Below are 16,240 nucleotides of genomic sequence, written 5' to 3'. Positions count from 1 at the left end.
ATAACAAGGATATGATGATCCTAAAATTTATTTATATATATCGGACGACTTAAATAAAGCACGCATAATCTATGAATTCATTTAAACCTAATGGTGTGACAGTGTTTAACCTAAAAATCCACCTAGATTCTTTTTGTTTTAGTAGTTTATCTAGGTCCCCACCTCTTTTGGACAGCTTTATTGCCTCGATCACTGAAAAATGTATACTTTTAGTAGATCCTGCAAGTTTGTTCCATATGTGTCTAGAGATTGGTTTATCCCGTTTATTACGAATATCACCAATATGTTCAAGGATGCGTTTTTTAAAAATCCTCTTAGTTTTGCCTATGTATTTAAGTCCACAGTCACATTGAGCCATATAGATAACCCTAGGAGTATTACAATTAGCAAAATTGCGAGTGTAATAAGTGCGATCACCCTGACTGTTAGAAAAGGTTTTGCCTGGAGATATAAATGTACAGGCTTTGCATTTGCCGCACTTAAATGTGCCAATCTGTCTATTAGACAGCCACGTACTTTTTTCTGGGGGCTCAAAGTGACTGTGGACTAAGGTATCACCTACATTACGTCCCCGTCTATAGGTAATGGCTGGATTTTCAGATAATACCTGTGTTAAATCAGGATCTGTTTTTAATAAAGACCAATATCGGTTTAAAATGTCTCGAACCTGTTGGGACTCTGAATCAAAAGTGCCAAAGATTCTTATTGGTTCTTGAACATTGGTATTGTGGATTTGTGGATGTAACAAAGTTGTAAGATTTTTTGAGTTGGCCCAATCCCATGCTTGATATAAGCAAGGACTTGGGTAGCCCCTCTGTTTAAACCGGTCAAAGAGCTTGGACGCCTCCTCTGTGAAGTTTTTGTCCTCTGAACAGTTTCTGCGAACACGTAAAAACGGACCCTTTAGGATGCCCTTTTGAGGGGGGTAGGATGGAAACTTTCCCAACGTAAAAGACTATTGGTCGAGGTCTTTTTTCTAAAAAGAGTCGTCTTAATGTAGTTGTGTTCGTCTCTTTCTAGACACACATCAAGAAAATTGATGGTGTTGCGGTGTATTTCAAAAGTAAAGAATAATCCAATGTGATTGGCATTAAGTATGTCCATGAATTGCTGGAACTCACTCCCAGACCACAAAAGAAAAATATCATCTATGAATCTGGACCAGAGTGTGATACATCTGGTCCAAGATATCTCAAGACAGGACAGGAAGAGAATAATGTCTTGAGGATAGGGCAACCAACTGCACTGTACAAGCAGCAGGCTGTCATCCAGGTGTTAAGCTACAGTTCTGCAGTGGACGGCTCTGAGGTTGCATCTTTCCCTAAAGGCCCATTCATATGTCCGTATGAACGGGTCTGCACCATGTGCTCTCTGCTTCCATAGTTCCATTCCACGGCCCTGCAAAAAAAGATAGAGCATGTCCTATTCTTGTCCGCAATTGCTATGATAGTGCCGGCCATGTGTAGTCCAAAAATTGCAGAATGCACAAGGGCCTGTATCCGTGTTTTGCGCATCCGAAAAACACTACAGTCGTCTGAATGCGCCCTTATAGAGACACAGGACTGGAATGATTTAGACTCTGAAAACAGAAGACTGGTTTAATGGCGCCAGCTGGATCTCATTACACGAGAAGAAAAACTAGATCTGGCATCATGGATAATAACACAAAGCAAAGCCCATATCAGGGAGAAAGACAAAGAATGAGAGAGAGACAGCTATAGAGTAAGAAAAAAAGATGGAGGGAAGAGAGTGAGAAAGTAAAAGAGATGTTAGCCGGAGCGGAGAGCTGTGCCCTTGTCATCTACAGGAACTTGGCACGAAAATAAGGCAGTAGAGGCACATATAATTTTGTAGCAAACACAGCTTTACTTACAGTGTTTAAATGTTGGTCTCTCCATAGAAAGGTACACGGGCTTGGCGGTTACATCACTCAAAATAAAGGTATAAAATACATTGGTTCTGCCACTATTTACTAGTTGAAGTAAATGAGGAGAATAGAGATGACTAAACCACTTGGTAACAAACATTACGAACTGTGAAGATATGTGTATTGTGTGGCCTGTAATTGTACCATGTAATTTGTGTATTGGGTAATTTTCGTGGGTTTATTGTCTGGAGATAGTTAAGTTATACAGTGTCTGGACTAATTATCTCCAGGCAAACAAAGGGAGAGACCAAACTGTAAAGCATGTACTATTGGTTGTTTCTTGCCTCCCCCTGGGAAGGCCCCCCCCTTTCAGGGGGTAAAGTATAAATACAAGTTCTGTTCAATAAAGAGAGAGTCTTTTTACAACCTTCATCACGGTTCGGCTGATGTTTGGGTACCTGTGATGTGTGTGGGAGTGATACCGCTGAGATTGCTGGCTGTTATACCTTGGGAATCTACCGAACAAGCAACCGAACGGAGGGCTATACTCACTGCGTGCTTTTCCGTTCGGGTAAACCAGACGAACCAGACGCTACTACTACGGGGTTCATTACAATTGGTGGCAAGCAGAGGGATGTCGTATCCCGAAGGGACGTCCCGGACAGGAGAATAAGTGAATGGCTCAGCAGTACGAGCTACTAAAGAGAACCACATTAAAAGACCTGCTGGAAGCTCGAGGCATTGCGGCAAGTAACAAGTCGAAAGCTACACTAATTGCTGAACTAATGCAGAGTGACGGAGCCAGCAATATGGAGAGAGGAAATACGGAACCAGATGAGCTGGAAAAGAAACTGCAGATGTTTATTCGGCTGCTAGGACCAAATCCCTCGGAAGGGGCTGTGGTACAGGTGATTGCGGACGCCCACAGTGCACATGTAGCGCAGCAATCCAGAACCGGGTCAATGCAAGGGGACTCGCTACATTCCCCTGGATTTACAAATGGATATCCTAAAAAGGTAAATCATGCTGCTTTTAAAAATTTTGATGACAACGGAGCAGATATTGACGGCTTTTTAAAAGACTTTGAACGCCAAAGAATGTTAGAGGGAATGGAGGAAGAAATATGGGTCTCAGTACTCAGCAGTAAGTTAACTGGGCGGGCGGCAGAGGCTTATAGAGCAGTACCGGACGAGGACATTCGCAATTATCAAAAGATAAAGGAGGTACTGTTGTCCCGATTTTCTGTCACCCCAGAGGCGTATCGCCTGAAATTCTGAGAATTAAAAAAGACTGGGAAAGACTCTTTCACCGAATGGGCCTGCAGGTTAAAGAGGGCAGCACACAACTGGCTGCAGGGATCCCAAGCTTCAACGTTGGAACAATTCTATGATGATCTGGAGAAGGATCTCAGGCATTGGGTGAGAGATAAAAACCCAAAGCAGTAGAAGAAGCAGCAAAATTGGCGGATGAGTATCAGGACACCAGACGGTCGGAAGTCAAAGAGGTACGAGCCAGCTCCAAACCGTTTGTCCCTTTTTCCCCAGTACAAAAACCTGTACCCTACCAAGCAACTACAAACCCCAGGCATCAACCCAAAGTGTTTTTTCTGTGCAACCAACCGGGGCACATTAAGCCCCATTGTCCACTCAGAAACAGAGGGGGCTCACCAGCTGCACATCCTTACAAGGCCACCGCTCACTGTTACCAGCAGGAGCTTAATGTCAACCCTGCGTCCAGTGAAGAACAGTGAAACATTTTGCACGAGGCCAATACGGTACAGGCGGAAACTGACAACCGGAATCATCACCGACAGTGGGTTACCGTAGATGGGGAGGAGGCCGAAGCTCTACGCGACACTGGGGCCACAATTACACTCATTCAGCCGCACAAAATTCGTCCGTCTGCCCGCACCAACCACACTGTGGCAGTTCGAGTAGCGAGGGTGCTTTTGAATTGGGGCACCGGCAGTAAACAGATGGATGTGGGCATTATGCAAACTTTGCAGGCCGAAGTATTGTTGGGGAATGATGTGGGTTGCCTTACATCCCATTTGGCTGGCAAATCTCCAATGGAAGGGTTACCCGTTACTACCAGGGCTCAAGCATGGAGGGGAGAACCTGCGCATCCAGAGGAACCTCAGGTAGGACATTCGTCCCTATTGCCCCCCTTGACCCCTACTCCCTTTTGGGATACCCCAGCAGGGTTTGAGCAGGCTCAGAGGGGGGATTCCACCTTAGCAGGTTACAGGAGGGAGGCAGAGAAACCCATGGAAGAGCAGGGGGGAGAACGGTTTAGTTGGGAAAAGCGGCTGTTGTATAGGATAACTGGGGGGAGTTGGGAAGGGAGTTACCCAAGTAGTTAAACGGCAACTAGTAGTGCCCCGGAAGTTTAGGGCGGAACTGCTAAAGCTTAGCCACGATATTCCGTTGGCTGGGCATTTAGGAGTGACCAAAACGAAGGATAGGTTAACGCAGACCTTCTTTTGGCCCAAAATTTCTCAAGATATTAAACTATACTGTAGGACATGTGAGATATGTCAGTGGACAGGTAGGAGGGGGGATCGCCAGAGGGCTAAATTAAACCCCCTCCCTATTATTTTAGGACCCTTTAGCAGGGTAGCCATTGATTTAGTAGGGCCGCTCCGCAAATCGGCCACATCTGGAAAGAGCCACATTCTCATGGTGGTAGATTTTGCTACTCGGTATCCTGGGGCTGTGGCTCTGTCCAATATAGAGGCTGAAACCGTGGCAGAAGCTCTAGTAAGGATCTTCACCCGAGTAGGATTCCCGAGGGAAATTCTATTGGACAGAGGGACGTAATTCACGTCCCATCTGACCCAACAATTATGGAAAAGTTGTGGCGTGAAACTCCTGTTCAGTACACCCTATCACCTGCAGACGAATGGACTCTGTGAACGGTTCAATAGCACTCTGAAAGAGATGCTCCGAACCTTCACAGTGTCCAATCTTCACTGGGAAAGATTCCTACCTCACCTCCTGCTTACCGGGAAGTTCCCCAGGCATCCACGGGGTTCTCCCCCTTCAAACTTATTTACGGAAGAAGAGTCCGAGGACCCCTGGATCTCATACGGGAGCACTGGAAAGGCAATTCCTAGCAGATGACGAGACCGGTTAGGAACTGTTTGTGGGCCGCAAATCTATGAAATGCTCCTATCTCCCCCAGGCCCGACATAGCTTGTATGCAGGGGACCAGGTAGAATATACTCCCATGGGCTCCACTATGGGAAAATTCACCACCGGGGTGACCCTGCTGGACAAGCTCCTGTGCCAGTACCTGAACACTAGCCAGAGGATTCAGCAGCTCCAACACGTGTGCACTGCTTGCAGAAGACCGTGGAGGGAGTCCTCTGTTTCCAAAAAAAGCCTCATCCCCAGCCGGAGGCTCTACTTCTGGGCCTACCTCCTCCTCTCACCTTCCAGCTCGGGTACCAGATGACCACCGCCTTCTCATACCACCCACAGTGGTAAATTACTAGCTTTCCTGGAAGATGGCATCAGATTCATCAACGGGGCCACGGTTCCCAATGTCCCCATTGGAGGCCCAATAGCAGCAGCCATTGCAGCCGGAGATCCTTAGCTCCCCTGTCTCGGCAGGAGGTTCAGGCACCTTAAAGCAAAAGTGCCCGAAGCTTTTGCCAGTGTTACCAGCTGGTCAAGACCAGAATCCTCCACTAGAAGGCAGTGGAGCTCCCCCACCACTGCACGTCTTGCCTACAAAGGGCGGAAGCGACCCCTGATAAGTTTCAACAGCTCCAGCAGTGAAGTGGATTTCAGGTTAGTCCTCTAAAGAGCTCCCCTTTGTGTTCTGTCAAGTAAAGAAAAAATCATGGACTACCGGAGACACATCTTCGATTAAATGAAGCCTGCAAATGTGTTTTTTATTTATAAATATTGCATATAAATCATATTATTGATTGTTTTACTTTTAGCAGTTAAAGGGGCTGTCTGCTTTCTACTGTTGATGACCATTCACTTCTATGGACAGCTTTGTCTCTTCAAGTGAATAGGAAGGAGCCGTCCCATAGAAGAGAATATAGGCGCCATACTGGTAATTATGCAAATACTGCAGCGAGCAAGTAAGCAGAGAAGAAAAGTCAACTGCTTTCTCTTCAAACAGCTGATCAGTGGGGGGTGGGGGAGCGGGATCAATGGAAAAAAAGTGGCCAACCCCTTTAATATATATGACTCTTGTGGGTATTTCAACACAGAATAATTACCATGCATGCTTCAGAAAAGAGGGGCTTGGTCCCCTAAACTTCACTGCTAGCGTTGATCGAATAAAACACTTTCCGATGCTCGGGTGCTCTACAGAGCACCCGAGCATTAAACCAGGCACCCCCTGGGATTCAAACTCACAACCTTCTACATTACAGGTACGAATCTTATCCACTACACTATAGGGCTGCACAGCCAGTTACTAAAAAAAATAAAAAAAATATAAGACTTCTGCTGTATAGGAATACTTACTACTAGTAGAAGTCTATTTTTTTATTTCTTTTTTAAGTAGCTGGCCATGCAGCTCTATAGTGAGTGTTTACGATTCTTGGCTGTAATGTAGAAGGTTGTGAGTTGGAATCCCACAAGAAACTTTTCAGAAACAGAGGTTAAATTTAATTTTCGTTTTTAGCCATAATACGTACAGTACAGACCAAAAGTTTGGACACACCTTCTCATTCAAAGAGTTTTCTTTATTTTCATGACTATGAAAATTGTAGATTCACACTGAAGGCATCAAAACTATGAATTAACACATGTGGAATTATATACATAACAAAAAAGTGAAACAACTGAAAATATGTCATATTCTAGGTTCTTCAAAGTAGCCACCTTTTGCTTTGATTACTGCTTTGCACACTCTTGGCATTCTCTTAATGAGCTTCAAGAGGTAGTCACCTGAAATGGTCTTCCAGGAGTTACCAGAGATGCTTAGCACTTGTTGGCCCTTTTGCCTTCACTTTGCGGTCCAGCTCACCCCAAACATCTTGATTGGGTTCAGGTCCGGTGACTGTGGAGGCCAGGTCATCTGGCGCAGCACCCCATAACTCTCCTTCATGGTCAAATAGCCCTTACACAGCCTAGGAAAGTGTTTAAGGTCATTCTCCTGTTGAAAAATAAATGATGGTCCAACTAAATGCAAACTGGATGGAATAGCATGCCGCTGCAAGATGCTGGTTCAGTATGCCTTCAATTTTGAATAAATCCCCAACAGTGTCACCAGCAAAGCACCCCCACACCATCACACCTCCTCCTCCATGCTTCACGGTGGGAACCAGGCATGTAGAGTCCATCCGTTCACCTTTTCTGTGTCGCACAAAGACACGGTGGTTGGAACCAAAGATCTCAAATTTGGACTCATCAGACTAAAGCACAGATTTCCACTGGTCTAATGTCCATTCCTTGTGTTCTTTAGCCCAAACAAGTCTCTTCTGCTTGTTGCCTGTCCTTAGCAGTGGTTTCCTAGCAGATATTCTACCATGAAGACCTGATTCACACAGTCTCCTCTTAACAGTTGTTCTAGAGACGTGTCTGCTGCTAGAACTCTGTGTGGCATTGACCTGGTCTCTAATCTGAGCTGCTGTTAACCTGCAATTTTTGAGGCTGGTGACTCGGATGAACTTATCCTCCACAGCAGAGGTGACTCTTGGTCTTCCTTTCCTGGGGCGGTCCGCATGTGAGCCAGTTTCTTTGTAGTGCTTGATGGTTTTTGTGACTGCACTTGGGGACACTTACAAAGTTTTCCCAAATTTTCGGACTGACTGACCTTCATTTCTTAAAGTAATGATGGCCACTCGTTTTTCTTTACTTAGCTGCTTTTTTCTTGCCATAATACAAATTCTAACAGTCTATTCAGTAGGACTATCAGCTGTGTATCCACCTGACTTCTCCACAACGCAACTGATGGTCCCAACCCCATTTATAAGGCAAGAAATCCCACTTATTAAACCTGACAGGGCACACCTATGAAGTGAAAACCATTTCAGGTGACTACCTCTTGAAGCTCATCAAGAGAATGCCAAGAGTGTGCAAAGCAGTAATCAAAAAGCAAAAGGTGGCTACTTTGAAGAACCTAGAATATGACATATTTTCAGTTGTTTCACACTTTTTTGTTATGTATATAATTCCACATGTGTTAATTCATAGTTTTGATGCCTTCAGTGTGAATCTACAATTTTCATAGTCATGAAAATAAAGAAAACTCTTTGAATGAGAAGGTGTGTCCAAACTTTTGGTCTGTACTGTATATATCACATATATTATTATATATTTAGAATATATAATATATTATAATATATATAAATATATTATGGCTAAAACATCAATAGTAGTTTCCCACATATTATGCATTCATATATATCAGAAGTATGATATATATATATATATATATATATATATATATTTAGTAATCACACATTTTTTACAATTACAAAACAAAAATATAAAATATATAAATTTAATCTCTACTTCTGAAATGTTTCTGGCGGGATTTTTTAATTTATATATATGTATGCAGGTTTTGTAGGATTAGCCTGTAGGGCTCCATATCCCCTGAGGACTTGTAGGTGAGGGCCTTCTGGTGAGCTTACCCTCTAAAAGATTGTAGATGAGGGCCTGCTGAGGAGCTGATGATCTAAAACATTATATGGGAGGGACGGCAGGTGAGCTTACCCTGTAAAAGATTGTAGGTGAAGGCCTGCTGGTGAGCTGACCCTCTAATAGGTTGCAGGTGAGAGCCTGCCAGTGAGCTGACCCTGTAAAACATTATATGCGAGGGCCTGCAGGTGAGCTGACCCTGTAAAAGATTGTAGGTGAGGGCCTGCTGGTGAGGTGACCCTCTAAAAGGTTGTAGATAAGGGCCTGCAGGTGAGCTAACCCTCTAAAACATTATATGCGAGGGCCTGCAGGTTAGCTGACCCTGTAAAAGATTGTAGGTGAGGGCCTTCTGGTGAGCTGACCCTCAAAAAAATTATATGCAAGGGCCTGCAGGTTTGCTGACCCTGTAAAACATTATATGCGAGGGCCTTCTGGTGAGCTGACCCTCTAAAAGGTTGTAGATAAGGGCCTGCAGGTGAGCTAACCCTCTAAAACATTATATGCGAGGGCCTGCAGGTTAGCTGACCCTGTAAAAGATTGTAGGTGAGGGCCTTCTGGTGAGCTGACCCTCAAAAAAATGATATGCAAGGGCCTGCAGGTTTGCTAACCCTGTAAAACATTATATGCGAGGGCCTTCTGGTGAGCTGACCCTGTAAAAGATTGTAGTTGAGGGCCTGCAGGTGAGCTGACCCTGTAAAAGATTGTAAGTGAGGGTCTGCTGGTGAGCTGACACTTTAAAACATTATATGCTTGGGCCTGCAGGTGAGCTGACCCTGTGAAAGATTGTAGGTGAGGGCCTGCAGGTGAGCTGGCCCTGTAAAAGATTGTAAGTGAGGGTCTGCTGGTGAGCTGACCCTCTAAAACATTATATGCTTGGGCCTGCAGGTGAGCTGACCCTGTGAAAGATTGTAGGTGAGGGCCTGCAGGTGAGCTGACCCTGTAAAAGATTGTAGGTGAGGGCCTGCTGGTGAGCTGACCCTCCAAAAAATTATATGCGAGGGCCTGCAGGTAAGCTGACCCTGTAAAATATTATATGCGAGGGCCTGCAGGTGATCTGACCCTCTAAAAGATTGTTAGCGAGGACCTGCTAATGATCTGACCCTCTAAAAAAAATTATGCGAAGGCCTGCAGGTGAGCTGACCCTTTAAAACATTATATGCGAGAGCCTGCAGGTGAGCTGACCCTGTAAAACATTATATGCGAGGGCCTGCAGGTGAGCTGACCCTGTAAAAGATTGTAGGTGCGGGCCTGCTGGTGAGCTGACCCTGTAAAAGATTGTAGGTGAAAGGGCTGCTGGTGAGCTGAGCTTCAAAAAATTTATATGCGAGGGCCTGCTGGTGAGCTAACCCTGTAAAACATTATATGCGAGGGCCTGTAGGTGAGCTGACAATGTAAAAGATTGTAGGTGAGGGCCTGCAGGTGAGCTGACCCTTTAAAACATTATATGCGAGAGCCTGCAGGTGAGCTGACCCTGTAAAACATTATATGCGAGGGCCTGAAGGTGAGCTGACCCTGTAAAAGATTGTAGGTGCGGGCCTGCTGGTGAGCTGACCCTGTAAAAGATTGTAGGTGAAGGGCTGCTGGTGAGCTGAGCCTCAAAAAAATTATATGCGAGGGCCTATAGGTGAGCTGATCCTGTAAAAGATTGTAGTTGAGTGCCTGCAGGTGAGCTGACCCTCTAAAACATTATATGCGAGGGCCTGCAGGTGAGCTTACCCTGTAAAAGATTGTAGGGGAGGGTCTACAGCTGAGCTGACCCTCCAAAAAATTATATGCGAAGGCCTGCAGGTGAGCTAACCCTGTAAAACATTATATGCGAGGGTCTGTAGGTGAGCTGACCCTGTAAAAGATTGTAGGTGAGGTCCTGCTGGTGAGCTGACCCTCTAAAAAATTATATGCGAGGGCCTGCAGGTGAGCTGACCCTGTAAAAAATTGTAGGTGAGGGCCTGCTGGTAAGATGACGCTCAAAAAAATTATATGCGAGGGCCTGCAGGTGAGCTGACCCTGTAAATGATTGTAGGTGAGAGCATGCTTGTGAGCTGACCCTCTTAACAATTATATGCGAGGGCCTGCAGGTGAGCTGATCCTGTTAAAGATTGTAGGTGAGGGCCTGCTGGTGAGCTGACCCTCTAAAAAATTATATGTGAGGGCCTGCAGGTGAGCTGACCCTGTAAAACATTATATGCGAGGGCATATATGCGAGGGCATTATATGTGACGAATAAGCATGTTGATATGATGGAAGAGGAGGATGAGAAAAGGAAGATTCAACAATATACCCTTGTTTGTGGTGGAAGGGGTGCATGGGATTACAGTGTATTCAGTACATTATAAACAACACATTTAAAGTGCCTTTATGTTCAGCCGCGTTCCTCTGGTGGAGTCGAGAAGTCAGGGGCAATCCAGGCCTTGTTCATTTTTTTAAGAGTCAACCTGTCAGCATTTTCAGTTGACAGGCGGATACGCTTATCTGTTATAATGCCACCAGCAGCACTAAATACCTGATCAGACAAAACGCTGGCAGCAGGGCAGGCAAGCACCTCTAAGGCGTAGAGCGCCAGTTCGTGCCATGTGTCCGGCTTGGACACCCAGTAGTTTTAAGGCACTGAGGGATCATTGAGGACACTGACACTGTCTGCTATGTACTCCTTCACCATCTTCCAAAATGTTTACCTCCTTGTGACACTAGGCCGCACATCAGAGTGAGGGTGCTGGAAGGGTGTCATGAAACTGTCCCAGACTTTGGAGAGTGTTGCCCTGCCTCTGTTGGAACTGCTGTGTGTCCCCCTTGTCTCCCCTCCTTGGTTGGCCATGGAACTATGGACTCTGCCGCTAGCGTTGTCAGATGGAAATGTTTGGAGCAATTTTTCAACAAGGATCTTCTGGTATTGCACTGTTTTGCTCATCCTCTCCACCAGAGAAATGAGAGATGAGAAGTTCTCTTTGTAGCGGGGGTTGAGAAGAGTGAACAACCAGTAATTCGTGTTGTCTAAAATGCATATAACGCACGGGTCGCAGGAAAGTCAGCCTAACATGAAGTCAGCCATGTGTGCCAGAGTACCAACAGGCAAGACTTCGCTGTGGTCATCAGGAGGATCACTCTTAATCTCTTTATCCTCTTTCTCCTCTTCTGCCCACGCATGCTGAACAGATGGAATTAAACTTCCTTGGGTACTACCCTCTGTAGCAGAGGCAACCTTCTACTGCTCCTCTTAATCGTCCAATTTGCGCTAAGAAGACGAACTGAGGGTGGTCTGGCTATCACCCTGTGTAATGTGTTCCCCCATTTCCACCTCTTCCACGTGTAAAGTGTCGTCCTTAATTGTGAGCAGCGAGCGTTTGAGTAGACACAGAAGTGGGATGGTTACGCTGATAGTAGCGTTATCGCCGCTCACCATCTGTGTTGATTCTTCAAAGTTTCTTAAAACCTCACAGAGGTCAGACATCCATGCCCACTCCTTGCCTGTGAAGAGCGGAAGCTGACTGGAAAGGCGACGACCATGTAGCAGCTGATATTCCACTACTGCCCTCTGCTGCTCACAAAGCCTGGCCAACATGTGGAACGTCGAGTTCCAGCGCGTGCTCACGTCACACAACAGCCGGTGAGCTGGCAATTTCAAGCGCTGCTGCAGCGTTGACAGACCGGTTGAAGCTTTCGATGACTTGCGGAAATGTGCACACACGTGGCGCACCTTCACCAGTAGCTGAGGCAAATTAGGGTAGGTTTCGAGAAACTACTGAACCGCTAAGTTTAAGATGTGGGCTAGGCATGGGATGTGTATGAGCTTGCTGAGCTCCAAAGCTGCCACCAAGTTACGGCCATTATCAGACACAACCATGCCTGGTTGTAGGTTGAGTGGCGAGAGTCACGTCTCAGTTGTGTCTCTTCCCCCTGCCACAGCTCTGCGGTGGTGTGCTGTTTGTCCCCTAAGCACATCAGCTTCAGCACAGCCTGTTGCCGCTTCTACAATGCAGAGCTACACTGCTTCCAGCTACCGACTGATGGCTGACTGGTGCTGCACGCGGATAATTTGGAGGTGGAAGTGGAGAAAGAGGTGGAGGAGGAGAAGTGGGGGTTGGAGCCACTAACGTAGGTGTCCATGGTTAAGTGGACCTTCCCAAAAACTCTGTTGGTCAGGGCATGTGTGATGTTACGGGACACATGTTGGTGTAAGGCGGGCACGGCGTACCTTGAAAAATAGTGGCGTCTGGGGACTGCGTAACACGGGATGGCCGCCGACATCAGGCTACGGAAGGCCTCAGTGTCCACAGGCCTAAATGGCAACATTTCCAGGGCCAGTAATTTGGAAAGGTGTGCATTTAGTGCTATGGCCTATGGATGGGTGGCTGGGTATTTGCGCTTGCGTTCAAAGGCCTGGGGTAACGACATTTGGATGCTGCGCTGGGACACGGAAGTGGATGTGGTCGCTTATGGTGCTTGCAAAGATCCAGGTGCAGGGAGGGAGGCATCCGGGCCTGCACCTTTGACAGGGGATTGGCCAGCACGTAATACAGGGGAATAGGAGGCAGTGGTGTGACCCGCAGACACAGATTGTAGACCCAGGAGTTCATCCCACTTATTACGGTGCTTGGATGCCATGTGGTGGATCATGCTGGTGGTGGTGAGGTTGCTAGTGTTTACGCCCTGGCTCATTTTGGTGTGGCACAGTTTGCAAACTACTATTCTTTTGTCGTCCGCACTTTCCTAAAAAAAAGCGCCATACTGCGGAACACCTACCCCTTGGCAAGGGAGATTTCCGCAAGGGGGTGCTCCATTGAACAGTTGCGGGCCTGTTTGGTGTGGCCCGCCTTCTCCCTTTTGCCACCCTACTGCCTCTTCCAGCCTCTTGCGGTGCTGCAGATCCCTCCCCCTCTGTACTGCTGTCCTCGCTCGGCTTTCCACCTTCCCAGGTTGGGTCAGTGACTCCATCGTCCACCACTTCCTCTTCCACTTCCTCACTCTGCTCATCCTCTTGACTTGTTGACCTAACCACAACCTCAGTGATTGACAACTGCGTCTCATCCTCTTCATCAACATCTTGAGACACTAATTGCCGTGGACTTATTGGCAACTGTGTCTCATCATCATCAACCTCATTAAACAGTAATTGCTGTTACCTACCGTCATCTTCTTGTGACTGTGGATGCTCAAGAGTTTGGGAATCAGGGCACAAGATCTGTTCCTCTTCAAGCAGGCTTGGCGAGCGGGCCAAATCAAGGAATGGCGATGAAAAGAGGTCCTCGGAATATCCGAGTGTGGGATCACTTGTTTGCCCAGACTCTTCATGGTGGGAGGAAGGAGTATCAAGACTGGACTTGGTGGAAGACAGGGTGGTGCTTAACCGACTGGAAGCATTATCTGTTGCAATCCAACTCACCACCTGGTCGCACTGGTCTGACTTCAAGAGTGGTGTCCTGCACCACCCTGCAAACTGGGACATGAAGCTAGGTATCGTGGATGATTGTTTTTCTTGTGCTCTGGCAGCAGGCTCAGTTTCAACACGCCCAGGGCCACAGCATCTGCGTGCACCATCAGCAGCACGGCCACTTCCCCATCCCTTACTGCACGCCTTCTTCATACTAAATGTTATATATGGTTGAAAGTCTGTCACACGTAAAGTAACGTAGGATTTGGAACTGTATGCGCCAAAAAAAAAAAAAAGGTAAAAAGGCATTTGGGATGTAAAAAGATCATACAGGAGATATCCCGCAGATAATGTCAATGCTGTCACCAGCGGCTAATATAAAATTACAGGAAATGTCAAAGGTATTTGGGATGAGGAAACGTTATAGAGGAGAGGTACCACCGGTAATGTCACTGTACGCAGCGTCTACGGAAAAAGTACACTGTATGTCACAGATAAAAATTTTAGGCGCACACGTTACACTGGAGATGTGGCCCTGGTAAAGTCACTGTCAGAAGTGGACACCGTCTATTGAAAAAATACACTGTATGTCGCAGATAAATTTTTTAAGCGCACACGTTACACTGGAGATGTGGCCCTGGTAATGTCACTGTCAGAAGTGGACACCGTCTACAGAAAAAGTACACTGGATGTCAACGATTTTTTGGGGACGCACACACTTTACACTGGACATGTGGCGCCGATAATGTCGCTGTCTGCAGAGGTCTAACTATTGCATGCTATTTAGCGCAGGATGCGCTAAAAGTAGATATTGCTGCCAGATACAATCATCCTTAAAAGGAGTGGACTTATGGGTCTGTAAAGTTTTAGCAATTTAGCGCAGGTTGCGCTAAAAATATAGATTGCTGCTGCCACACACAACAATAGTTCTTAAAAGGACTTTTGGGTCTCTGAAAAGTTTTTGTAATAAAAATATTCCTATATCACTCCCTACACTGTCTGTCTCTTTCTCAGCACAGCTCTCCCTGACTAAGATTGAGCCGATCATGCGTCATATATAGCACCCGATGACGCGTTCCGGCCAGCCAATCACTGTAATGCCAGCAGCCAACATGTCTACAGCATTACAGTGATGGCAGGACTTACCTGCACGTTTCTTGGCTGCGTAGCAGGCAAGAAACGTGCAGGGAGGAGACTCAAGCATTGCGCTAGAGCACATGCGGTATTCAGCCGAATACCGCCATGTGCCGAGCATTGAGATGCTCAAGCCGACCTGGTGTTCGGCCGAGCATGCTCGATCAACATTAGTAATGCATGTACACAGTGACTGCACCAGCAGAATAGTGAATCCAGCTCTGGAGTATAATACAGGATGTGACTCAGGATTAGTACAGGATAAGTAATGTAATGTATGTACACAGTGACTGCACCAGCAGAATAGAGAATGCAGCTCTGGAGTATAATACAGGATGTAACTCAGGATCAGTACAGGATAAGTAATGTAATGTATGTACACAGTGACTGCACCAGCAGAATAGAGAATGCAGCTCTGGAGTATAATACAGGATGTAACTCAGGATCAGTACAGGATAAGTAATGTAATGTATGTACACAGTGACTGCACCAGCAGAATAGTGAGTGCAGCTCTGGAGTATAATACAGGATGTAACTCAGGATCAGTACAGGATAAGTAATGTAATGTATGTACACAGTGACTGCACCAGCAGAATAGTGAGTACAGCTCTGGAGTATAATACAGGATGTAACTCAGGATCAGTACAGGATAAGTAATGTAATGCATGTACACAGTGACTGCACCAGCAGAATAGTGAATGCAGCTCTGGAGTATAGTACAGGATGTAACTCAGGATCGGTACAGGATAAGTAATGTAATGTATGTCCACAGTGACTGCACCAGCAGAATAGTGAGTGCAGCTCTGGAGTATAATACAGGATGTAACTCAGGATCAGTACAGGATAAGTTAATGTAATGTATGTACACAGTGACTCCACCAGCAGAATAGTGAGTGCAGCTCTGGAGTATAATACAGGATGTAACTCAGGATCAGTACAGGATAAGTAATGTAATGTAAGTACACAGTGACTCCACCAGCAGAACAGTGAGTGCAGCTCTGGAGTATAATACAGGATGTAACTCAGGATCAGTACAGGATAAGTAATGTAATGTATGTACACAGTGACTGCACCAGCAGAATAGTGAGTGCAGCTCTGGAGTATAATACAGGATGTAACTCAGGATCAGTACAGGATAAGTAATGTAATGTATGTACACAGTGACTGCACCAGCAGAATAGTGAGTGCAGCTCTGGAGTATAATACAGGATGTAAATCAGGATCAGTACAGGATAAGTAATGTATGTACACAGTGACTGCACC

The 16,240-nt window shown here is 46.1% G+C and overlaps 1 protein-coding gene across 1 annotated transcript in view; it reads left to right on the top strand.

The window, feature by feature from the left end:
• LOC122926972 (phospholipase A2 inhibitor and Ly6/PLAUR domain-containing protein-like) overlaps positions 1–16,240 on the top strand; it is a 59,887-nt gene that overhangs the window by 19,408 nt on the left and 24,239 nt on the right. The window lies entirely within an intron of this gene.

This window comes from Bufo gargarizans, chromosome 2, assembly GCF_014858855.1.
Source record: "Bufo gargarizans isolate SCDJY-AF-19 chromosome 2, ASM1485885v1, whole genome shotgun sequence".
Taxonomy (NCBI): Eukaryota; Metazoa; Chordata; class Amphibia; order Anura; family Bufonidae; genus Bufo; species Bufo gargarizans.
This window is presented reverse-complemented; position numbering and strand designations above follow the sequence as displayed.